At 35.8% G+C, this 26205-nt stretch overlaps 1 protein-coding gene across 1 annotated transcript in view; it reads left to right on the top strand.

The window, feature by feature from the left end:
* The first annotated feature begins 738 nt into the window (after window positions 1-738).
* Mctp1 (multiple C2 and transmembrane domain containing 1) overlaps window positions 739-26205 on the top strand; it is a 367854-nt gene continuing 342387 nt past the window's right edge. Inside the window, exon 1 of the mRNA XM_015483699.2 lies at window positions 739-914. The gene's annotated coding sequence lies outside the window, so the exon portion shown is untranslated. The remainder of the gene's footprint in view (window positions 915-26205) is intronic.

Raw genomic sequence — 26205 nt, 5'->3', positions numbered from 1 at the left:
GAGAAGCTGAACCTCCTGAAGAAAACATGTCATCCACCTCAGCTTAAATTTGTGACCTTGAGTCCAGACTCTTGGTAAACTTAAACATACATTGAATAAGCCTTTATCAGGTACTTTCATGCCACACATGGACCATTCTTAAAATGAGAACAATTTTATTCTATTTAATACTATTTTTGTGATTTGAGTGGCATATAAGTATCATTTTAATTCAAAATAAAGCCTCTGATATATAGTAGATGCTAATAGCTACCTATTGTTACCTCCAACTACTATTTTTTTTCTGGATCTTCATCCTTTCAATACTGTTTTAATCCTTTTGGGTTTTTCCAACCCATTCTAAGACAACTTTACAAATATTTATTTGCCTCCATTAGGTGTGATGGACTTTATTATGGGTATTGGTAGATATTATTACCCATAGGTAATAGTATCAGATGGCACAAAAGGAAAGGTGGCTATGGACTATTTACCAATTGTTAACAAGACCTGCTTTCTTTTATGATGGATGAAATAAATGTTATGAAATTGATTAGATTTGAGGAGTGCTAGATGCCTTATTGATCTAAAGATTTTATAAGCAGCCTAAATCTCTGATATAGCATTAAAATGTTCTTTCCTCTCTTCTTTGTCATTATATCTTTTAAAATGTATTACTGGCTGTATTTGAGCTTGTAACACATTAAACTGGTTATTAATCATTAATACCTTACTGAGAATTACTTGGTGCAGTTGCTCCAGTCAGTAAGGTGTGTCAGGGCTGGGACCCAGCAGACAGGAGCTGCCTTGACTCAGCAAAAGTTCTTGGTGACCATCTGGTCCTCCTCATGGGCTGGCCTTCCTTCTAGCTGTACCTGGAACAAAGAGCACTTGAAGGGAGAGTGACCGAATCCCTTTTCTTCAGGAAAGCTGAGGTAAACCTTGGTCTTATTACTAGGAAGAATGTGGAAAAAGGAAATAAACCTTTGTATATGTTATAAAGAGGAATGCAGAGCACCGCTTTCCTACCTTTTTGAACTATAGTTCGCATTCAGATTGGGCTCATTCCTTCACCTTGGCTTAAAGATATTGGTACTTGAGCCCCCAAGTTCCCTTTTAATGCAGGTATGTTGTATTGCTTCTGAATGTAAGATTCAATAGACTGAAAATTAAGTTTTCCTAGTCCTATCCCACCTAAAGAAAGTAACATTTCAAACTATACACCAACATATAATTCCAGTCTACTGAATAATGGTCAATACTTGGACAAAAGGAGAGGAGAGGAATATTTCTAGAATTTTGAAAATTTTCCAGATTAATGGTATCTGGGGGCACAGGAACCTGAAGAATTATATAGAAAAATAGACACTCAGAAAAGTGGGGGCTGAAGCCAAACTTTATGTACTTCTTAGCTTTACTTCTTGCTCTTCTTGATAGCCTTAGTATTCTTATCAGATATATTTCTGTAAAAGTTATATGCTAATTTTTATTTTACCTTTTTATTATGTTCTACTTTAGACATTTTATAATAAAATGTGGCTTTTATTTATAACGTGAATGATACTAGTATAAGATTTTGAAAAATGTCTCCTTTTTGACTCATCTAGTTTTATGAAGGGTATTACTGGCAATTCTTCATTTATTAAAATCAAATGCCTCAAAGCATTTCAGTGCTGTATCTCCCAGGATACCTGATTCATAGCATGAAATAAATAAATCTGTGTTCATTTGGAAAGGTAAGCTGTTTCCTCATGTGTTTTAAAATTGAAAGTAAGTAGTGATTAATGATACTTAAATAAATTATTCAAAACATAGAATTCTCTAAATAAATTAGTGTGTACCCATGTTTCATATTTTATGCTTTTTCTGGGTTTCTTTTATTTATCTCCATTATAATTAGCACCCAATCAAATTTAGCATTAGTATATTTTTTGACATTGTTTTCAGTTGTGGGCTTTAAATATTTACTATTGTGTCCTAGAAAAATTCTGCTTCTCACTGAGTAGCATCTCAAAGATAATTTTATGTTTTGCTTATTAAACTGTGAAAACATAGTGCCAGATTTATATTTTGAAAGCATGCTTACTAATTGAGTATTTTCCCTTGCCCTTCAAAATGACTGTTCTGGTCCAGTGAGATAGGGTCAGTACAGGTATTCGTGAACTGTGATTTTCAAAACAGCATGTGGCCAGCTGACCTGTGTTACTGCCAAGTTCAGAACTCCTAGGAGTGAAACTCCATTTCATTCATATCTGAGACACCAGAATCTAATGCAGTGTCTGGCCCTCAGAAGGTCTTCAAATGATGTCTGTTGAATGGAAGTAAATGGAAATACAGCCAAGATAGTCAGTATTCTTTTTGTTTGTTTGTTTGTTTGTTTGTTTCTCAAGTGATAGAAAAGCTAGCACAAACCAGACGGAACAAAATAGTAATTTATTGGCTCAATAGCTGAGAAATTCCAGCTATATACATGGCTTCAGGTTCAACAGGCTCCAAGGGTCTCCTCAGTGTCCTTTCTCTTGCTGCTGTGCACTCTGCTCTGCTCAGGGATGGTGGGTTCCTGAATGTGAAGCTAAGGAAGCCCACAAGCAACCCTATACTTTGATTGCCCTGACACCTGGCCTTCTCCCGAAGAGAAGAGTCTTTCCAGATGGCTTCAGCACAAGTCCCTATCTAATGCTTTGCTACTTGGTGGCTTTGTTCAGGTAACCTCAATATTTCTGAACCCATACCTTTGTGCAGGTGAGAAGTATATTCTGTTCAGACCTGGGTCAGGGAAAGTCCACCTGCTATCATCTCCACCCAAATCTTATATTTTAAGAAGGGGGAGTGTGGGTTCCCCAGAAAGATGCCAGCGGATGATCACCAACTCAGGGAAATGTTACAAAATAAGGGCTGCAGCAGTTGGCATCATATAACAAACACAAAGGAGACTAAGTATAAAATGAGGTAAATCTACTTGCCTTGGGCTTTTTTGCAGCTAGTAGACTTGGTGTTTTAAGGACTCAGTATAGGTTCAAGAATCCACTTGGAGTTTCTGGGCCCCTAAACCTATTAAGAAGTAATGAGAAAAATGTATTCTCTATCCTTGGTGTGGAGAATTTTAAAAGGATTGATTATCATATTTGTCCTGGACGGTGTGTCTACTGGGGACCTAATTCTTTTAAAATTGAGTCATGCTGGAATAGACAGCTCCTAGCACAGTATTGTTTAGGCCAACATTTCTTCTTGCTACTCTCACAGGGGATGATTCCTGGACTTTCCTATTAGTAGTGCTTCCAGGACTCCATCCTGGTAGCATAAACTCCCTGCACATTCCATCCTTCCCACGACGGGTATGTGAATAAAGAGATATTAACAAGATATGCTATCCTCTTCCACACATCCATGCCCACGACCCCAGGAGACTTGGAAAAAGTTCCTTGAATGCTTTTATCATGTTCTTCTTTGGGTTATAAATGCTCACAAGCATATTCATTCCTATGAAAATTTTTGTGGGTCCCAGATTTCCCCAAGATAAGAGACAAATTGATGCCTTAATAATGATCCCAAGTTCCATAACAGGCTATTTCTGGATTATTACTTTGCTAGAGTTTCCATAATAAGGTACTGTTTTAAGTTTTCAAGGTCAGACCAAGGAGAAGCTAAAATTTATTATAGAATTATACCAAAATCTTTTAAACCTGAACAGCATACCTTTCTTCTTTCTCTCTTCATTTGCAAAAACAAGATGTACTTGCAAGTCTTCTGGGAACCCCAGTTATTCCTGTGAGATATTGCTTCCTGGTATCATTGACTCTTATATTTTTGTGAATATCTGGAGAAATCATACTAATTAAGAAAATTAGAAAATGAAGATCTGCTATAGCACAATTTTAGTGAATATTTAAACTTGTTTTCATTAATATTGACCTATTGAATAAGCATATATATATTCTATCATTTTTACATGTTATGAATATTTTTTATTTATCAGAGAGGATAATTGGCCTTTAAAGAATTTCACATCAATTATTAATTTAATATAACAAGCTTTCATTAACTTTGATGTAATATATCCTGACAACAAAATAATATTTTGTTTAAATTTTTAACTAAAAATGAATTTTGCAAATATTCACATCCAAATTAAAATACTAACAAATTGGAAATATTTTTCACCAGATTAATTCAGATGCTAGGCAAGAACCTTACAGTTTACACAGAAGTTTTCCCATGAAGCTTAAATGGTGAGTCTTCATATTATGGTTTAAATTCATACACAGATGCACTAAAATACACATGATAGACTGCAGCTGAGTATATCTTCTAAGAAATAAAAGTCTCACCATTCCTTAATGGTCAGCATATTATCATCATTTCCAGATTTCTTCAAAGGAAACGTGAGTCAAAATTTTATCTTAATATCTGCCTTTTTTTTTTTTTTGGTACTGGGGATTCAACCCAGGGCCTCATGTATGCCAGGTGTGTTCTCTACCACTGAGCCGTGTTCTCAGCCCTTACTATGATTTTCTTTTTTTACTCTTCATGAAAGATATATTTCAGTACTCTTACTTGTGTACTATTTTTGTAGTCATCATGTGTCAAAATTATTCACTAAAACAAAATGACCATCGTAGACTAAAGAAAACACCTGGGAGAAAAAAAAAAGCTTTTGTCTTTTACTTTCTTTAATTTATTAATATATTTACAATATTTTAATTGTCTTTCTCCTTTTGGTTAGATTTTTATTTATTTTTTAAATATATATATATATATATATATATATATACACACACACACACACACACACACACACACACACACACACATACATACCAACAATAAATAAAATAATAGCTGACTTACACTAAGTACTTCCTGTGTTGTTCTGGTGGCTAAGTATACTGACTCTGGAGCTAGACTGTCTGGGTTCAAATCCCAGCTCCATGGTTTACTGTCCACAAGATGCTGCAGTAGCTCTCATTCACTGCTCATTCACTGAGATTATACCAAGCAGGAGAATTACAGAAAATGCATATAGCATGCTATGGACTGCTATAGGTCTGTTTTTAGGAAACTTTTAGCACTACTTGGGGGCAATATTAAATAAGGCATGTGAATGTGAAGAATTAAATTTTTTTTCATAATAGTTAATGACAATTGATGTTATTCATCTGAAGAAATGTTATTTTATTTTAATGTCACCTTTAGTCTTCCCTATTTAAATATGCAGTTAAGGAGAGAGGATTTACAAAAGCAAGGGAGTTATTCAGTGTTGAGAATGATGACCTAGGTTCCCAGCCTAGTCAGAAATTTGAAGATTGCTGAAAATATTTTTATTTGTTATAAGAACTCATAGTACCTGTTAGTATGTATGTTTCTTCTCAAAATATTTTTATTATTATAATTACTAGCACATATTAATTGTGTAAAATTATGGGTTACTTTGTAACATTTCACATGTGGATATAGCATACTTTGGTCATGCCTACTCTCCTTTTTGACCTCTCTCACCCTCTTCTCTCTCCCCACTTCCCCTTTCTAATAGTCACCCTTCTTTAATGTTGTCTTTTTTATCCTCCTAGATTCCACATATGAGAAAAAACATGTGATATTTGTCTTTTTGAGCCTGGCTATGTTCTTACAGTAGATTTTAGTATAATAGTGAAATTTAAAACAGCATAATAAAAGTGTTCATTGTGGTATAGATGAACACAGACTGAACACAGGTATGAAACATGAAAATATGAACTCATAGACGGGGTCCCAGTAAGAAGCACCTATGCATCTGTGGTTGCTTCCACATGTGGATTAAAGAGGTGACTATTGGCTCTTGCTCTAAGGACAATGCAATAATCCACAAAACAAAAAAAGTTACAAGGTATTTTTTATGTTGGATTTTACTTCTTAAAATTCAAATGTTATCAACATGGTTTCATGTATGATACACAATGTGACATTGAACAAAACCCCAAACTTATGAAACTGAGAGCCAAAAGGGTTCAGAATCAGCTTAGAGTTTTATTAAGCTGTGTTCTTCATTAACTACTGAGTTTAGAGTGCTATTTTAATTTGGTCCCATTAGCAATCAATGCTAAATTTCACTTCTGGGATGTGGGAATGGGGTAAATCTGAATATGCAGTGTTTATGATTTAACTCTATTGGGCCAGGTTGTATATCAGTATAAATAATTCTATTATTCCTTTTATAACTGACAGCTCAAGAGTTCATGTTGGTAAGCACAGGAAAGTAGAAGCAGAAGTAGAAATGCTACTCAGATATGTTGGAGAGGGTTTAGAAAGAAGTGGGATACAGAGGAATTGGAGATCACAGAAATGGGGAGAGACTGAAGTCATATTTTATCCAGTGCACTGCATATCTTTTTAAACTTCCCAGGGGGCTAAGGATGTGACTTAGTGGTAGAGTACTTGCCTAGTATGTGAAAGGCCCCAGGTTCAATTCCCAGTATGACAAAGCAAAAATAAACAAAACAAAACAAAACAACTTTAACCTCTTAGTCCCTCCCTGGCTCCCAGAATTCATATTTCTAACCAATTACATTCATGGAACTAGATCCTTTGCCCCATTACAACATGACACATTGAGTTGTAGCAGTTTGCTTCCAAGGTTGTCCTGTCTTCTAGCCTGGAAACGCTCTGAGAGCAGGGCTTACATCTTAGTACTTGGAATCCCCTGTGTTGAAGAAGTGCCAATCCATAGAAGGCACTTAAAAACTGTTGCTGAGTAAAGGAATTGGTGTCATCTCATTCCTGCATAAATAGCAAGTTTATGTTTTGACTGCTTCCCAAAAGACTGCTGCATATATTAATTCCAAATGAGAGTTGGTAGTGACTCCATAGTGCCTTTGGGATGAACCTCAAACTCTTTACTTTGAATATGAGTTCCTTCGTGACTGGCTCTTGCTATTTCCCCTACCTCATCTATCCCAACCTTGTCCCTCACACATTATATTTTGGTCAGATTTGGCATTTGCAGTCCCACATATGTACCATATAGTTTCACACCACCCTATCTCTATACTTGATGTTTCTTCAGCTTAGAGCAGCTGTTCTTCACTTTTTAAAAAAATTTAAAACTTTGATTTATTACAGAAACAGAATATTTTAAAATAAGATAAAGAATTTGCTTCTTTTCAAGGTTTGAGTATGTGTATTTGCAGTATTCAGTGATCTCTTGAATTAGGATTTACTTTCTATTTTGTTAAAATACTTTTAAACCCAAAGAAACATATGCTTATGGTAACAAGGCAATAAAACAACAAAACAAAATGTTATGGTTTAGACATGTGTCCCCCAAAAGCTCATGAACGAGACAATGCAAGAAAGTTTAGAGATGACATGATTGGGTTATAAAAGGTTTAACCTAATTGCAATTAATCCCCTATTAGGACTTAGCTTGGTGATAACTCTAGGCACATAGGATGTGGATGGAGGAGGTGGGTCCACGGGGCATGCCTTTGGAGTCTATATTTTGTTCCTGATTAGTGGAGCTCCATCTTCTTGGTGACCATGTCCTGGTCTGATATCCTTTGCCACATTCTTCAGCTGTGATGTTCTGCTTCATCGCAGGCCCTGAGGAATGGAGATGGCTATCTTTTGACTGAGACCTCTGAAACTGTGAACTCCAAAATAAACTTTTCCTCCTTAAAATTGTTCTTATCAGGTCTTTTGGTCACAGAAGTAAGAGAGCTGGCTAAAACACAAAGCAACAACAACAAAACCCACAGAGCCTTTATGAAGTATATATTACATGTTAGCACTGTATTAGCACTTCACATAGATGGTCTTATTTATTCTTTAGAGTAACCCTCTGAACTAAGAGCTGTTCATATTATATTTTGCTAATGAGGAAACTAAGATTTAGACAAGTGCAGTCATTTGCTGAGGTTCACGTAGTTGGTGAGTAGGGCAACTATTAAAAGTTAATCTTCCCCTCTTTCTGCAGTCCCATCTTGCCATGCAGTTAAATTTGTAGCCTTCAAGTCTTCCTCTGTGTCGGTATGGTACATACATACCCACACTTTTACCTGTACTGCTTCATTTAGTTGGTTTTGCTTTATTTTAAAAACACTTTGTCAACCTATCTCCTCAAGAACTTCCTCTGACTTCTGCTTCCCTTATTCTGGGCATCTCTCACATTATTCTGAACATAGCATTGTTACGGATTGCTGCTATACCTTACATGAATACATGTAATTATCGTCTCTTTGGCTAGCCCCAGAGTGCCTTGATGACAGGAACCACATCTCTTATCTCTCTATCCTGGATTTAACACACAGCACTGACACACAATAGGCATTGTATTAGACGGATTAATCTCCTTAGAAACATATTTATGCAACTTTTAATGTGTACCTTTTCAATATGCTTTCACTAGGGATGGTGGTATATCTATTAGCTTTTGTTGCAGAATAAACACCCCTAAACTTTGGGGCTAATATAGCCATTTGTTTAGCTTATAATGCAAGTTGACATTTTGGCTGGGCTGAGCTGGGCTTGTCTTCTGGTGTTAGCTTAGTTCACACATGCATCTGCAGTTAGCTGTTGGGTCAGCTGAGGCTGGCTAGACTGGAATGGCCTCAGCCACTTGTCTTTGATGGAATTGGTTTCTTATGCTGTGGCTGGCTAGCCTGGGCTTATTCACACTGGCAAGTCTGTGAGAGCTTGAAAGGCCTCTTGGGGCTGCACTTGGAACTAGCACAGCATTAACTTTAGATGTGTGCTATCATTTAAAACAAGTCACAAACCAACCTCTATTCAAGGAAAGGTAAAATAAACTCTACCTCTTAACAGGAGCAGCAAAGACATATTGCCTTATGTATGAATACAAGGAGGAGTAAAAGATTGTGGTCACATTCACAGTTACCACAAATTGTGAAGGAAAAAACAAAGTCTCCGCCTTAAGTGATCTACTGGATAAAATACAATATTATTTGTAAGGTCACATAAAAGAGCTATATTTTCCACCACTCACTCACCATTAGAAACCACTGAAGCTATTTGTTTAGTCTTTGATAGGCATTTCCTTCATTTAAGTCTAGCCTGCTTGTGAATAATTCACATTCTTCATTCCCTCTTTCTTATTGTACCTGTGGCCAGCAGAAGATATTCCCAGCGGGAACTCTAGAAGCTACAAGAAGAGTGGGATCCCTTACCAATGCAGCTTCAGCATGATTTGGATTCTTTCTCTCTGCTAGATTAACTTCCACTTGCTGCCCACTCTGTCCTGGGCACACTCACTGGCATACATATTCAGGACAAATCTGATTAACTGGAGTATTGGTGGGACAATTGGTAACTTCTCACATCCCTGGCTCTGGCTCAGAAACCCCAGAAGGTTGATTATAAGAAACATAAAACATAAATACATGAAAGTTGTCACTTTGGTCAAGAGGGCAATCTGAATTGCTCTTCACACAATTGAACCCAAAAGACACAATATGTTTTCTCCCCCATGTGTACTATGTAGTATCTCAACAGGAACTACCTATCTTGAAATAAAATTGTCTTGTTTCAGAACATATAGCTTTTAAAAAATTTATACAAATATACTGCGAGTGGACTTTTGTTTATATTTTAATTTTTAAAAATATTTAAATTCTCTCACTCCTTCTGTGTTTAGTTGTGGAAGTTCTTTTGCAGGGAACAGTTTCCTCCACCTGACTTATCTTACTGTCAAATACCACTATGTACCTACAGTTGTTTTGTTTTACTTCTTAATTTTTTTCTATCCAATATAGATGTATTCAAGCTGGATCGTTTATTCTTATGGCATGAACTATTAATATTAAGTCATGTCTCATTGCTTGCTGGCGTGTGATATTCAAACTCATCCTTGTGCTTTCCCTCCATTAGACAGGAATCAGATATTTATGTAGGAATGCCTGGTTCCTTTTGGTGAAAATATTTGAAATACATATTTTCTCAGTGTGACTAGGTGAACTACTTGATAAACTGTTAGTTTAATTTGTATGTATTTGTATTCAATTTTAATCCTTGCTCTTTTTCATTGCTTGTTTGGTTCTGTTTTGTTTCTACTCTAATGTTGATTTGATGTTTTGAATTATCTGATGATTTAATTTTGGGAATATGTGATGATGAAATGGCATCACTAGCTGTGGGGTGTGAGATGCTACACCTGTTCAGGTGTGTCAATGGTGAAATCCTGAAACTGAGCACACAAAAACAGAAGTGTCAGGAATGATGCAGTTATTCCTATGGAAGCATTGGATCAAGTCTCTGGGACCTAAAACCCACAAAATCCCATTTTAGGATGATTGAATTATTCTTAAATGGGTTCAAAGGTAAACCTTCAAAGTATATATAGGTGAGTGTTTAGCTGGTATAATATTATAGACAACAAAAATCATGAAGGAGAATATTGATACATTTCTTTGTGTAAAAAACAAATAATTTTATGTATCAGAAAACATTAAAAATAAAATTGGAACAGAATTGACAAATCTAGATTGCATACAATTTTCTTAATATAAAAGGAGTTTTTTTTAAGTCATTGAGAAAAATAACTCCTCTCATTAAAAAATACATCAAAATATGAGCAAAATATCCAAGTTAGCCATGACAGAAGAAAAACTTAAGTGACCAATGTGTATAAATATGATTTAATTTCAGGGTTTCTAGGGTTACTTGGTTTGGAACACATTTACCTTTATTTATATTTTATAACCATCCTAGTACTGTAAAAATTATATATAAACACATATATATGTATTTTATATATATGATCTTATTTTAAAGAGTAGACCCACTATTGATCTATAAAGTAGATCAAAGAAGTTGAAATATCAGAAATTATTTAGTTGTATAAAGAAAAATATGCCAGAAATCTCAGATTCCAATTACTATAATTTAAATCTAATTGTGTCTGTGAGACCCTTGGTAGCTAATCAAAAATGAAATATTCAGTTTGTTGGCAGGAAGGCAAGGACTATGGAAAAACTTCAGGGTTTGTTTTTTTTCTTGATAATTTTTTTACTGTGTGAAAAAGAACTTTATGTATGCCTATTTACTACTGTATAATAAGAATGACTATGCTTCCAATTCTTTAGACCAAAATCAAAAAAATCATCTTTGATCCCTTTCTTCACATTTTAATCTGTCCTCTTAGCTATTTATTATCACCTTTACCCCAAATACTTCCGGAATCTTACCACATCTCATCCAAGCTACCTAAATTCCTGCAAGCGTCATGACAGGTGCACTCACTCCCCCTCCCCATCTCCCTCATCCTCAGATCTAATCTGCACCCAGCAGTTCTTTGTAGAAGAGATCACAAACTCCCAGGATGGGAACCACTGAAATGAAATCCAAGTTCCTTTCTGTTGTTTTCAAGACTCTAAAGGCTCAGATCATGTTCATTTCTCTGATTTTTTCTCCTTTGACTCTGCCCCTCTTTTATGAGGCCGTGGTCATGCCTTCTTCCTGACTTTTCTGCACAGATCATTTCTGTACTGGCCTATGTTCCTGAAGCCATCTTAAAACCTTCCCCTGTATCTTGACACAACTGCTTCCTCCTCATCAATTGGCTCCACTGAAGACTTTGTCAAAGTAACCCAGCCTTCTGTACGGGCTCAAGCTCTTCCTAGTTCCCACCTATAGTCCTCTCACCTGTCCATTAACCTGTTTTGTTTTCTTCACAATAGTTTTTCATGTTTGATATTATTTATTTCCTTGTAGGATTTCTTTTTCAGTCTCTGCTGGAGTTTCTGCTGTCATTCTAAAACAAGTGTCTGGCACATTGGAAGTGCTCATAAATATTTGTTAAAAACATGAATATATTAACATTGGCTATTTGCAAAAGTTTATGTCATAAAAATATTTTCTTACAACATTTCAAAGAAATCTTCAATATATATTAGGAAATAGACATTGATTATTGAAATAACAAAGTAAAAATGCTGTTAAAATGATTTACTGTCATGGTAGAATACCACATCTGTATGTTGGAGGAACTGTAATGTGTAATTCATTTCAACACCACAAAAATGCAAAAACATAATGGAATTACACCAAACTGTATAGCTTGGCTTCCATTTAAGCTGTTTAGAACAACATGGTATACTATGATATCATATTCATTCATATGTTGTGGAGCTATTTTGAAATTTAACTTATTTCTTTTCTTCTCCATTCAATATTCATGGGAAGACTTTACAATTAAAATCCTGCCCTTTCTAAGAAAAACCATTTCAGACCTTTTATGGTATTTAGCTTTCGTTCCTGAAATTCAGCTCTGTGAGATACTAAAAGCTTTTGTGCTTTAGCATGCTGCAAGAATTAGAGCTTCTTCCATTTATGGAAAACCTTTTAAAGCAGACCCATTTTCTCAAGCAAATTCTGAAGCAACTCTTGGCTTCTCCCTTTCTCTTGTTTTTGCTATTGCTTCACATGCATTCCATCTCTTTCTTCCTTTTCCTTCACTGCTTTTTAGACTTTCAGAAAAGTAGAAACTGGGTTGCTACTAATCAGCCGTCTTGGATGTCGCTCTGCAATTGCCAATCAAAGCTGGGTTTGTTATATGAGGTTTATTCCTTTTCTGATTATATAACTTTATCAAATTGAACAAGCAATTAAGAATTTCATTTGTTTGCCTGAGAATAAAATAGTTTTTAGAGTTGTTTTTGGTTTTTGTTTTGTCACTGGGGCTTGAACCCAGGTGTATTTATTACTAAACTACATCTCCAGCCCTTTTCGTTTTTCATTTTGAGACATGGGCCTTGCTATGTTACTGAGGCTAATTTGGAACTTGTGATCCTGTTGCCTCAGCCTTCTTGAGTGGCTGGAATTACAGGTATGCACCACTGTGTGGGGGCCAGTTTTTAGTTTGTTCCACTAAATATGATGAGGTCCTCCTAGTGACCCCATTAAGAAGTTGTTGAAATGCCATGCTTCATCCGCCCCCCCAAAATCAAAATTTTCTCTCAGGAAGTCAGTCTTCCACAGTGGGAATATTAAATACTCTGTGATTTTAAAATTTTGTTTTGCTGAACATGTGATACTTTTGAATGAGTTTCTTCCTATAAAATCAGGTAGTTGATAAATATGACATTCATCATCTTTAAATCAGGTTAGTTCTAAGTCTGAGCCCCAATTCCAAGTGTCTAAGAACCTACCTGCTTAAATGTCATATACTACGTTCCTCTTTGAGGCCTTGTTGCCTCTGAGGGAGAAAGAACTCACTACCTGTTCTCTCTGCCCTCTGTGTCTTCCATTATTTCAAATCCATTGTTACTACCACTACTTACTTCTTTATCTCATAAGTCAATTAATTTCCTCAGAGGGTTAGAAACAGCTCAGGTCAAATAGAGTCAATGACTTCAGGCTACTTCCACTTTTAGCCTTGCTCAAATCTGATATAATATACAAAGAGTAATTACTATAGCATAAAAGACTGGAAAAAGCAGAGTAGCCTATGTCTACAGATCCAGAAATCAACCAGGAAATGGAAACTCCTGGCACCTTCTTTTCCCAAGGTGGGGGCATACTCTAAAGTTAAGCAGTGGGTTTGCATACAGTTATTTTTACAATTCCCTGAGTTCTTACTGCTCTGCAAATAGACCAACCCCTACTGACTTCTGATGATGATGCTCTGTTCCTTACCCTGTGATCTTCTCCTTCTAACTTTGTTCTTCTTTGCTCTTGCAGTGTGGAAGATGTTCATTTAAACAAACACCTCTGTCCCCAAACCTCTTCATGCTAAGCACCTTAAATTCCTTGGAGGAAAGAGTTGTTACAAAAACCTAACACAAATAATAAAAAAGAAAATGGTCTGCCTTGAACAGAAGTAATGACAAGGAAACAAAAATAAATAAATAAATAAAAGGTGCAAACTCAATAATCTGTTACAGGGGGAGTTTGCTATAGAAACAGTTAATTCTCAGGAAAAAAAGGTAGAATATTATTCTAACAGAAAATTTTGAAATTATCAGAAATTTTAATAGCTATTAGTATTCTTAGGATATTGGGGATTACTTATAATTTTGTGCTTTTATGTGATAAAACAGAATACTCTGTATTTGTAGTTCAATATTTATCAAAATCAGGTTATTCAAGTTTAAGCGAAACAACATGTCATCTACTTATGAAGAAACATTTGGTGATTTTTCACACCACATTTACTTAGTCACAAGGTGTTTTCATAAGGAATGTTTCTCAACTTGTATGTATGAACTAGTTCAGCATTTGAACATTTAAAAATTTTTTTTCCTTGGATTTCTTAAAGGGAAATCAACATTATTGTTAATTTGGTGATTCAATTTCATAGAATTCATGTATTATGAGTCAGAATTCCAATGATAATCCTAGTAAATTTCCAGGAACAAATATTTTGATAATCTTTTCAGTGAATTTTTAATGCTACTGTGATGTTAAGAAACCACTCATGGCCTTGAGATCCTTATGGTTTCATGATAGAGACTCAAATGGGAAGAAAGAAAGGTCTAAAGCATGACTTCAACAGACGCATCTTCTAAAAATTCATGGGTAATGAGAGGAAATAGAATAGGGCAGGCAAGGAAAGCACTAAGAAAGTACTATTTACTGATGCACAACAAATCCCAAAGTTTAATGACTTAAAAAAAGAGTCATTTGTTTTGCTCATTGATGTGCTATTTGTCAGGGCTTGACAAAGCAGCTGGCCTCTATGCTTCGCCACTCAGGTGAGGTTTAGAGGATCCTCTTCAAGATGATTCATTCAAGAACCTGAAAAGTTTGTGCTGGTCATTAGCAGGGAGCTTAGACTGGGGCATTAGATTGTTCTCCTTAAGGGCTTCTCTATGGGCTGCTTGAGTTTCCTTGTGGTATGGTAACTAGATCCTAGGGCAAGACCTCAAGGGAGCCAGATGAATGCTGTAGCAGGTTTTATGGTCTTGCCTCAGAAGTCACAGAGCATCACTTCTGCTACAGTCATAATTCTGTCCATATTCAAGGGGAAGGAACCTCCATCTCACCTTTGATGGGAGGCATGTCAAAGTCATGTTGTAAGAAAAGCATATGGACTGGGAGAGACCTATGGCCATCTTTGGAAAATGCAATCTTCTGTAACTAGTCAAGCAGCTAAAATTCTGTCATTCTCATGTGCAAAATAAACCCAATTCATCCCCAAATCCTAAAAATCTAAACATCTTCTTAAGTCTATTTTATATCTAAGAACCAAAGTGAAGATTAGGTTCTTTGTGTATAGTTCTTTGGGTACAGTTTCTCAGTCTGATGAAACTTAATTGAAGAGATAGTATAGGTCATCACCTACACACCCCCAACTTTCAGTGATTGGACAGGCTCAGACATTTCCACTGAAAATGGAGGAATCAGGAGGCACATTCAGTAACTGGCCCATAGTGAGCACAATGTCCAGCCAGACTCGTGTTGCTAGTTTATTCATTAGTGCTTAATATTCCTGCTGAGATTTATCCATTGCAATTCTGGTTTCCATACTGTGGGTTTGCCCTTTGAGTTGGTTTTTATATTCTTTTAAAACAATAACAACAACAATAAAAGTACTGCATTTATAACTAGTCTTCTCAGCCTGTTTACAGCCCACAGAATGTTAAATGTCCAAGTCCACTTTTTATTGTGTATTGTCCCTATCTTTTTTTAGTACAGAATCAGTGCTTCTTACACCTGAACAATTCCCTTAACGGTGGTTTTCTGATTCCATATCTACCAATATCCCCTAAGATAAGTAATGCTTTACTTAGGTTCCCTGTAAGATAAATTCTTAAGACACTTACAAACCCAGTTGTTTAATGCAGAGAATTTGTGAAATATACTATTAAGTAGTTATAACCAAAATGGGTTTTAGTGTAATTCTCATTATTAAAATGGTTGTTTATTTTGAGATTAAAAAAATATAGGAGGGCCATTGTCAACCTTAAAAGTTTGAAGAGATACTGACTTAGCTGAAGTCTTAATAGAGATCTTATAATTTCATCTTAGATTGTTGGATTCTCTGGCCTAATACTGTTCCTTAAACTGAAAATAGTTTACTGTTTAGAGAGGCTGAGGATAAGAACCAGGTATTTGTTTACTTTTCTGTTAAACCCAACAACAATTTGTTCTTTACCTCATGTCTTTCCTTTTGCATTTATTAAAGATGATTAAACAAAAAATTAAACAGAACAACAACAACAACAAAAAGCCATACAAATATCTTCATCTTAACCATCAAAAATTTTAGGTACATTTCTAATTTCCACATTACCACGAATGATCATTGCCAAGCTATACAATTCTATATTACAAGGGAAACCCTTACTCCCAGTTTCCAGCAATATTTTTCTTTTTTTCCTTTGAGCCCTTGATGACAGCATCCTTGAAGCTTGTAACTAATTCCTGCTAACTTCTGCTGACACTTTCTTGGAGAACCCTTTAGCATCTCCTTACTCACTGACATAAGTCCTTTAGGTTTCTGTTATGGTAGACCCTTACTTCTGTGTTTGTTAATATAGCTGTCTAACATATTACCTATAATTTAGCAGCTACCATTTTATTTTGCTCTTGATCTTGGAAAACAGGACTGTGTGCATGATTTGCTGGAAAGGTCTAGCTCAGCATTTATGCAGTTGCATGCAGATGGTACTCAGAGCTGAAACAGATGTGGGACAAGATAGAGAAGCTCAGGCAGTCAGAGAGAACTGACAGTCTCTCTCTCTCTCTCTCTCTCTCTCTCTCTCTCTCTCTCTCTCGCTTTCACTCCCCTCTCAGGGAACCCCATGAGGGCCACCTGGGCTTCCCCAGGGCAAATTAGCCCTGAGCAGTTGAGTCGCTGAAGGTTTCTTGAGAGGCTGTACCAGTGAGCAGGGCAGAAACTGCAAACCTTTTAGGATCTCACTTGAGGAGTCACAGGCTATCACTTCTATCATACTTTATTGCTCAAAACAGTCACAAAAGCCAATTCATTTCAAAAGAAGAGGACATAAACCCCACCTCTTCAGAATAGGAGTCATAAACAATGTCAAACATGTTTTTTTTTTTAATTTGCCACATAAAATAACTGCAATTATTCATGCAGGTAATTATGCATAGGGAAGTTTTATGAAGGACAGGAAGTAGGCCATGGGAATGAGAAGATCACAGGTCACTGAATTGGCGGGCCTTTGTGAGTGATTGGCCCTTAGTGGTGAAAGAAGGTCCTGGATGAATTCCAGGTGTCTGGTTTGGACAAAAGCCTATAGCAACAAGGAAGGAAGCACTAAGGAAAGGAGGATTGGAAAGGAGGGGGCATTATGGAGTAGGATGACACTGATACAATTCCAAAAGCCCAGTTTGATATACCAGGAACATATCCAGGTGAAGGTATCTAGGAAATACTTTGATAGATTATAAACCCCTCTGGATATGGAGATTTTATACACACACACACACACACACACGATATATATATATATCGTGTGTGTGTGTGTGTGTGTGTATACTGAGCAGAAAAAAATAGCATCATCACCTTTGGATAGGTGAGTGAATGCTCCAGCCATGCCTCTAATGTGTACTGAACACCTGTTCTACTTCATGGAGTTTAGGACATCTACTTTTTAGCAAGAAAAGCAGAGGACTTAGGACTCATGACTCTGGACCAGTAGCATTGAAGGGACAGGAGAAAACAGCAAAGAGGACTAAGAAGAAAAGACCAGATAACTCATTAAGAGTATGTATAAAATATAATTTCTAATTGATTTACCATCAGAACGACTACATAATTTTTTTAATGAGGCATTGGTTAAAAAAGAAAGCTAGGTAATTTATATTTCTAATTTTTAAATTATTTTTATTCCTTACTTCAGAGTCAAGTGATTCAATTTTAAACATCAAGTAATGATGATGACAATAATAAACACAGTACATAACTGGTATAATAGTCTGGATTTAAAGCATACTATCTTAACTGCTATGCAGCACTGCCTTAAAAGATTGCTGTAAGACCCCTAAAATTGTTTTTTTGGTTTGTAAAGGAATGAAAGGAAGAATGGAAACAGCATGAGAGAATGGGAGAGAGAGATGAAGATGAAATAGATAAGGTTGCACAGGAGGGGCCTCAATGTGGGGCTGTGTGGAAAACCCCATGTAATAGAAGGCTAGGGGAGGTGTACTGCCAGGCAAGTGAGCTCTGTTTTGATAACCAGACTATATAAATTGTTTTGAGCAAAAATGATTGTGTCATTTGTGGAGAACAGAGGACTGAAAAAAGGTATCATTAATACCATTAAGTATTGTCCCTTGTTCAGTGTCACTTTATGAGCTGGCTCTATGGCATGCTCTATCTCCCAAGATGATGGTTTCTAGTGTAGTGGCACCCGCTCTGCCACAGAAAATCTTAACTAAGCTTCTCCAGAAATCTTCACCATAATTGATTTTAGGACTATCAGCAAAAGAGTTTCTACAAAAGACCTCAATGTAGGCAAACTTTGTATCTTCCTGTTGCTCTATTTTACTTGGCCACTGGCCTGGAAGAAATCAGCACTACAGGTTCTGAACGCCCCTTTACTAGTTTTTCACAAACATTTATCCAGTATAGTAGTTTGTAGACGTGTGTTTACAAATGCAAAATGTGATAATAAAAAGACAAATCCTTTAACAAAGCCTCTGGCCTTGAGCTGGAGCTTCACAGAGATGTCTACATTTCTAAGATAAGGGAGGTTACCAATTGGGCTCCATGGTAATAGCTGGCAGGTGGAGGAAAGAAGAAGAGAAGAAGCTCTCCCCTTCTCAGGTGTTGTCCTTGAAGGGTTAATTTTCCCAGAACATTGAAAGAAAAAGCTGCTTTTATGTGAAATTCTGCAGACTGTGAACTTCTGAGCCCCTCCCCTTACATGCTGGGTATAAAGTTCTGAAACTCCCTGAACTCAGGGTTCAGGGTATTAATTGATTACAGCAAAAGCTCTGCCCTCTGAACCTGGATGCAGCCAAATAAAACTATTTCCTGCTATCTTCAGTGCCTTGCCTCATCTGTCCCCTACAAAACTAGAGCAACTAATGAACTAAATCACTCTGAAAAGGAATAAGGCAGATTGGGACTTAAGGAAAGAGTCCTTCTGACTTAGGTTTGACTGTGTTCTTTAGCCCCTGACTGAGAGGGTCTAACTGGACTGTTGATTGTATAGGAACCACTGAATGCCTGGCCTCACTATTTAAATAGAAGAGTTTCCTTCACATTTATAATGAGTCAGAAGTTGTTATTTTTACCAAATCAATTCCAAAGTATTATTTTTAATAAAAGTCAAGAATTTATGGATCTGAAAGTTCTATTTTAAGTAAAACAGAAAACTTGTCTTAAAATAGGAGGTATACACATCTATTTCTTTATGTTTAATGCCTTTTTATTCTGAAATTGAATTTCCTTTATTTCTAGAAGAAATGACTTTTAAATTAAACTCTGAGATATTTGCTTCATTTTACATTTCTCAAAAGTATTCCAATCTTTACCTCTCAGGATTTATGAAGGCAGAAATAAAAAGTATTCCTTTAATTCTCTCTGTAGTAGTGAGGAAAGAAAAGCAGCAGACTTAGATTGTCATCTTCCTTGGATGGATCTCCTTAACATAATTGTCTCCAGGACTGTAGTGTTTTATGGTATAGTTAATTGTTCCATAGTTCTTAAATCCTGAAGAAAAATTTCAGTTTTTCTAATTGGTATAAAATAAAGAAAAATGATATGACATAAGAAATTCCTTTACCTTGTATTTCCATCCATCCACCTGAAAATGGTACTTAAAGCAGTACTGATATTGAAATTGGAGTCTTTATCACTTCTCTCTGTGGAGTAGTACAAAGTCTGAGAGGCTGCCCTCTGGAGCTTAAGACCTGGTTATGCCACCTACTAGCTGTACAATCTTGAGAAAATTACTTAACTTCTCTTTGTCTCAGTTTCTTTATAAGAATAGGATATTGTAGTGTCCATTTCATAGCATCAAGAGTAATAAATGAAGTCATATTAGTAAAGTAGCTAGAAAAACATTTGTTATAAATAAGGGCAAAATGTATATTTGGTGTAAAACAACAAACAGAGATACAAAAATTGTGGTATATATGTGCATTAAGAATTGTAGTGGAAAAAAAAAGAATAGCGTTACCTTAGATTAGGTAGAGGGAAGTGAAAGGAGGGGAAGTCAGGGGATGTGGGGATAAGAAAGATAGTAGAATGAAACAGACATTATTACTTTATGTATATATGTGACTGTATGACCAATATGATTCTACAATATATATATACTCATAAAAATGAGAGATTATATCCCATCTATGTATGATATATCAAAGTATATAAGTGCATTCTACTGTCAGGTATAACTAATTAAAACGAATAATTTTTTTTTTAAAAGACCTGAAACAACAACAACAAAAGAGTGAAATAAAGTATACACAACATACTGTGGTGCAGGTTCGAGGGTGAAGGTTCAAGCCCAACTTGTCAGATGTGTCCATGCGACCAGATTACTTAATCTCCTAAAGTATTGTTTTCCTCCTCTGTAAAATGGAAAAATCACCCAAAGCAGTACATGCTTCACCTGGTTTCTACGAACATTAAATGGGATGGTCTATGGCAAGCACATAGCACAGTGCCTGCTCCCTAGTGCCAATGATTACCAATGTGAATTCTAATTCCTGTGAATGTTCTGGCTCTGTCCCTGGGGATTTATCTTTAATTCTCAAGTTCACATTTCTAAGTCCTTTCTGGATATCTAGAGACCTAGGTCAGGATCCTCTTTGAAATGGATGGCCATGGGGCTAGAGTGAGGGCAAAATAAATTACTTAAGATCCCAACAGACTTTGCAGGGTGGCTTTGTTTTAGAGTATTTGCTACTATCCACAGTCTGGTCCAAAGCCTGTGGGCCCAGAAACCACACTTGTCAGCGGTTTCAGAGCACATCTCTCCTCCAAAGCTGGATTCACTCTAACAAAGCTCATACAACTAAAAAGCAAGATTAGAATGCCAATGTTTCCATTTGCAACATGAAGTGAAACTTCTGGGCATGAGCAGCTCCTGTGCCCATCCAGTTCATTGTGTCTGGAGGCCAGTTACACATGTGGAAATCTCTAACCCATCTGTTCATTTTAATTTAGAGTGGAAGACAGATACTGAGTTGCTCTTCAAGTCAAGTTTCTCCATGAAGGCATGCTAGATATACCAAATTCTAATCAGATAGCAGCTTGGTGAACATGGAATCAGAAGGGCAGATTGTTCTTGGACTTGCAGGTTTAGTAGTATTAGGAAGATAGGTCCACAGGTGAAAGACATTAGTCTGCATTACCTGTTAGTAATGTGCATCCCTCCAGCCATTTGAGTCTGTATCATCCTGACAGTTGAAGCTGCTTTCATTTATCTATATTCTACTATGTATATTTTTATTACAAGCTTTAATTCTCAGATGGCAGTCTTCTTTGAATGGCTACTGCCTGTGCTTGCTTCTGAAACTACTTTTTACTTATTTTCCTGGTCTGTGCTATGTCCTACCTGTTTCACACATTGTTTCAATCAATCAGGCTATTGCTGTGCCAAAGAGTCTGAGACTGACAACCCGTGGGACACATTTGGACTTCAAAAGCTTATTTTGTCTCATACTGTATAGAGGCTAAGATTTTAAAACAACTCAGATCTGTAGCCTTTCTTGAAAAATCCAGAGATCTGCCTCCTTTCCACATCTGGTTAATTGTCTGGCACTGAGTTGAGAATGTCTTCTCTAAATAAGGCTAGAGTCCTGCCCTTCATTCTGGTTACCATGGTTCCTACCAGATCTAAGATATTGGTCTGCTTTGCTGTTAGTAATGTGTGTGCCTCCAGCCATTTGAGTTTGCATCATTCTGACAATTGAAGTTGCCTTCATTTATCTATGCACTGACCTGTTAGATTTTTATTTCTAACTTTAATTCTCAGATGGCAGTTCTATTTTCTCATTTTCAGATTCAGTTCTCTGTCACCCCTGAGTAGGGAAAACACATTTAAGTTAGTAAGTCCTGGAGGGTTACAGTGAAGTGAAGGCTCAAGCGTAAGTCACAGAGCTGCAGGGAAGTGGGATGCCCTTAATCTTTCCTCAGGAAATGTGTGGTGCTGATGGTCACCCTTTTCTATTTCTAGCTCAAGAGCTTTTCTTCCTCCTGGGTGAAGAATATCAAACAGTCTAATTTTCCATACTTTTTAAGGTTGTAGTTTTAAATGTAATGTGAGCATCTATATTTACAAAAGAAAGAAATTTGAATGCATTGTCTAAGTGTATTTACTGTATGATTTCATTCAGGAACAAAAGCCTATTTTTATCTTCAGTGTTATAAATTATTAATAGTCTGATACAGCAAGAAGTGTGCACCATTTGTTAGGATTCTTAAGAAGCAAAGGATTTTTTTCTTACTTTTTTCTCTAATGAATGGAGAAACTGATTGAATCACTGATTATAAAAATAAACTTGTCTCCCAAGGGAACATTTTTTGCTGAAATTAATAACCTTTCCCTCCCTTTAACTTTTATTTATCTTCTAAATAAATTAGGATTAGAAGGGAAATTGCATGGAAATGGAAGGAGACCCTCAGGGTTATACAAAATTACATACAAGAGGAAGTGAGGGGAAAGGGAAAAATAATACAAGGGGGAGAAATGAATGACAGTAGAGGGGGTAGAGAGAGAAGAGGGGAGGGGAGGGGAAGGGAGGGGGTGTAGTAGAGGATAGGAAAGGCAGCAGAATACAACAGACACTAGTATGGTAACATGTAAATCAATGGATGTGTAACTGATATGATTCTGCAATCTGTATACGGGGTAAAAATGGGAGTTCATAACCCACTTGAATCAAAGTGTGAAATATGATAGGTCAAGAACTATGTAATGTTTTGAACAACCAACAATAAAAAATTTTAAAAAAATAAAATAAATATAATTGTTAAAAATAAATAAATAAATTAGGATTAATTTTTGAGTGATCTGAATAGACCTCCTTGAGAAAATATGAATCTTAGCTCCAGGTCTTCTGTATTTAGTTTTCAGGTACAAACTATACCTTAGTCTTTGGGGTGCAATGTTATAATATAATCTCTCCTTCTATGTCCATAGCATTGGGTGTATGTCTGTGTGTGTGTATGCGTGTGTGTGTTACAATGACATTTTAGTCCATCCTGCTTATGCTACTATAAAGAATGCATTAGCATAATCTCTGGCATATGGTTACATTTTCATTTCATCATCATCATTACCAATATTCGATCATAAATTGATTACTTGCATGGACCACTGCATGTATGGGGCACATGGCAGGTGTTCAATAAATGGGGAACTAAATTGCTCTTACGAAATAGGAATTCTCAGTTCTCCTTTAGATATAAAATGACAGTATCATAGGTAATGCTTTAGGAATAATGATTGAAGAACTTAATTTTCTTTCTTACATTTTTGTTATTATATTGCTGCTGGGGATTGAACTTAGGGGTGCAAGCTACATCCCAGGTTTAGTGAGACAAGTTTCTAGGACTTCACTAAATTGTTAAGATTCGCCTTGAACTTGGGATCTCCTCTTTCCTCAGCTTTTGAATCCCTGGATTACAGGCTTCCACCACTATACTAGGCCCAATTTTCATATTTTGACACAAGGAATACTTGTAATTAACTGAAAATAATAGATTTTTAAAATTAAAACCAGATCAAAATATTTAAAATTTAAAAACAAAACAGCAAGGAAGTTATAAAGAGTTTGAGTTACAGATATAACTGTAACTCAAAACACTGACAAAGTAGTGTTTATAATATATAAAGACTTATACAAATTAAGATATCTTCCCAAAATATGGAAGGGAAAGACCAATGATCTAATAGGAAAAAAACTAGTAACAATAAGATAAAATTCTCAATTTCAATAGCAATCAGGGAAATCCAAATTAATACACTGAGATTCTATACAAAATATAAACAAAATGCAATAGTGCCAGTCAGGAAAATCAACATTCTTGATATTTCAACATTTGGAGTAACAGTACTATGGAGATTATTTGCAAGAATGAGTATGACAAGAATTCTCATACATTGTTGGCTGCATTGTAAAGTAATCTATTTTGGGGTGCAGTTTTTCAATATCTAGAAAAATAAGGTGTGCATATCCCATGACCCCCCAATTCTATTGATAGGTACCCATCATTAGAGAAATCCTTTCACATAGATGAGAAATAAAATAGCTTGATTATATCAATAAATTAGGAACAACCTAAATGTCCACAAATAGGGGGATAGATACATAAATTGAAATCTATCAGCAGTTAAAAAGAATAATCTATGCAGAACTACATGTAAATCTCAAGATTTAAATTAAATCTCTTAGCATTAATTAAATCTCTTAGCATTCTAAGCCAAAAATAATTTAAAAGATATATGCCTATGTATATATAAACCCTGATGCTGTTTTTATAACACTTAAAACATGAAAATTAATATTTTATTATGATATACATATATCCAGTGAAAGTATCAAAATGCATGGGAACAATACATGCTAGCCCAGTAGTATTCACTGTTGGAGAGAAAGGAAGGAGAATGGGATAGAAGGGATATATGTGGGCTTTAAGTGTATCTGTAATGTTTTATTCCAGAAAATATAAAGCAAATTTGGCATGATGTTAAGACTTTACACAGAGGTGGGGAATAAGAATATCAATAGACTATGTAGAAGGTTTAAGCTATAAAGGATAACTATGCTTTAAGAAAAAAACAGTAGTATTTACATTAAGTTGTCAACTCAATATGCACTCAAATCCTGATGAGTCATATTAACAGTCAAAAGAGTACTGACTCCTGCTCAGACTCTAAGCATCTTTAGCTGTGGAATGTTTAAAAAGAGAACACTCGGGGCTAGGGCTTTAGCTCAGTGGTCAAGCGCTTGCCTTGCATGGGTGAAGCACTGGGTTCGATCCTCAGCACCACATAAAAATAAATAAATAAAGATAATGTGTGTTCATCTATAATTAAATAAATATCTTTTAAAAATAAGGGCACACTGTGGAAATCTAGGGAAACACCAAAGCATAAGGTATTATGAGTATGCCCAAAATAATGTAAAGATGTTTGAGAGAGAGAGCAAACCAAAAAAGCAATCAAAGTTTCAGATTTTGAGTTTACCCATTTTGTTTATTTCCCATGTTAAACACCTTTAAAAACTTAAGCCAAGTAATATGTATGCCACTTATGGTAACTTTGAAATAGTTAAGTTCACAGAATTAAAAATGTAGAACTCAATGGGTTAATTAGGAAAGCAATTATTGTACCCAATTCAAGTACCAGAGAATTTTCTGTGAGCAGTAAATAATCAAGTTTATTTACTCTGTTCCAACATTAAGTTAAGAAACGCATGTTGTCATGAATTCTGGACTGCTGATATGTGTACACTTGAATAAATCTGAGCTTTATTTTATGAAGCCAATAGAAGAGCATACAGGAAACAGAGAAAAACAGTCAAAGACATTGGCTGGTATTAGAAGGCACATTGGAGATTCTAATGAAGCTTGCCGTCTGTTTCTGTTGCTCTCTGTCCTTTGTCTCTGTTCTGTCTTTGGTATATCCCTTAGTGAGACTGAAAAATCAGGAAAAAAAATTGGGACTGTAAAAAAATGGAGATTGAGCCAAGGAAGAGCACTTTTTTTTCTGTTACATTGTTTTGAGAAAATAATAAGGGAGAGTGAGTATAACGTAGCAAAATGTAGAAAGATAAAAATATTGTTAAAGTAAATGTTTTCTTCAAATTACCTAAGGAATACATGAGTTCATTTTCATTTTAATGACATAGACAATTGATAATAAACCAGCAAATTGATCAGATCTCTCTTTGTTCCTTATCATCCCTTCTTTTAAATCTCTTTCCCAGACATAACCACCTGTCCACAATTGGTATGTAGTCCTTCAGACACTTTCCTATGAATTAGCACATAAAAATTCATATACTCATACAGGTATAATGTATTTTTCTGCCATGTTATTTCCAGTTAATACATTTAATATCTTTCAGGAAGCTTTGACTGTCAGTGCATTTATATAGCCTGATTCTTTCAAAAAATAACTGCCCAGTAACCCTTGGTATAGTTAACCCACTATTTATTTAACCCTTTCACTGTTCATGATCCACTGCAAAATTTCCAGATTTTCATTATTACAATTCTGCACTGAACATTCCAGCATATCCATCATTAAAGCAGAGGGCAGATGGCACTTAATGCATGACCATATCTGGGAATTAGAATAGTGTTGC

Source organism: Marmota marmota, unplaced genomic scaffold, assembly GCF_001458135.2.
Source record: "Marmota marmota marmota unplaced genomic scaffold, marMar, whole genome shotgun sequence".
Lineage (NCBI taxonomy): Eukaryota > Metazoa > Chordata > Mammalia > Rodentia > Sciuridae > Marmota > Marmota marmota.
Note: the sequence above shows the minus strand (reverse complement) of the source record. Positions and strands in the feature narration are given on the sequence as shown.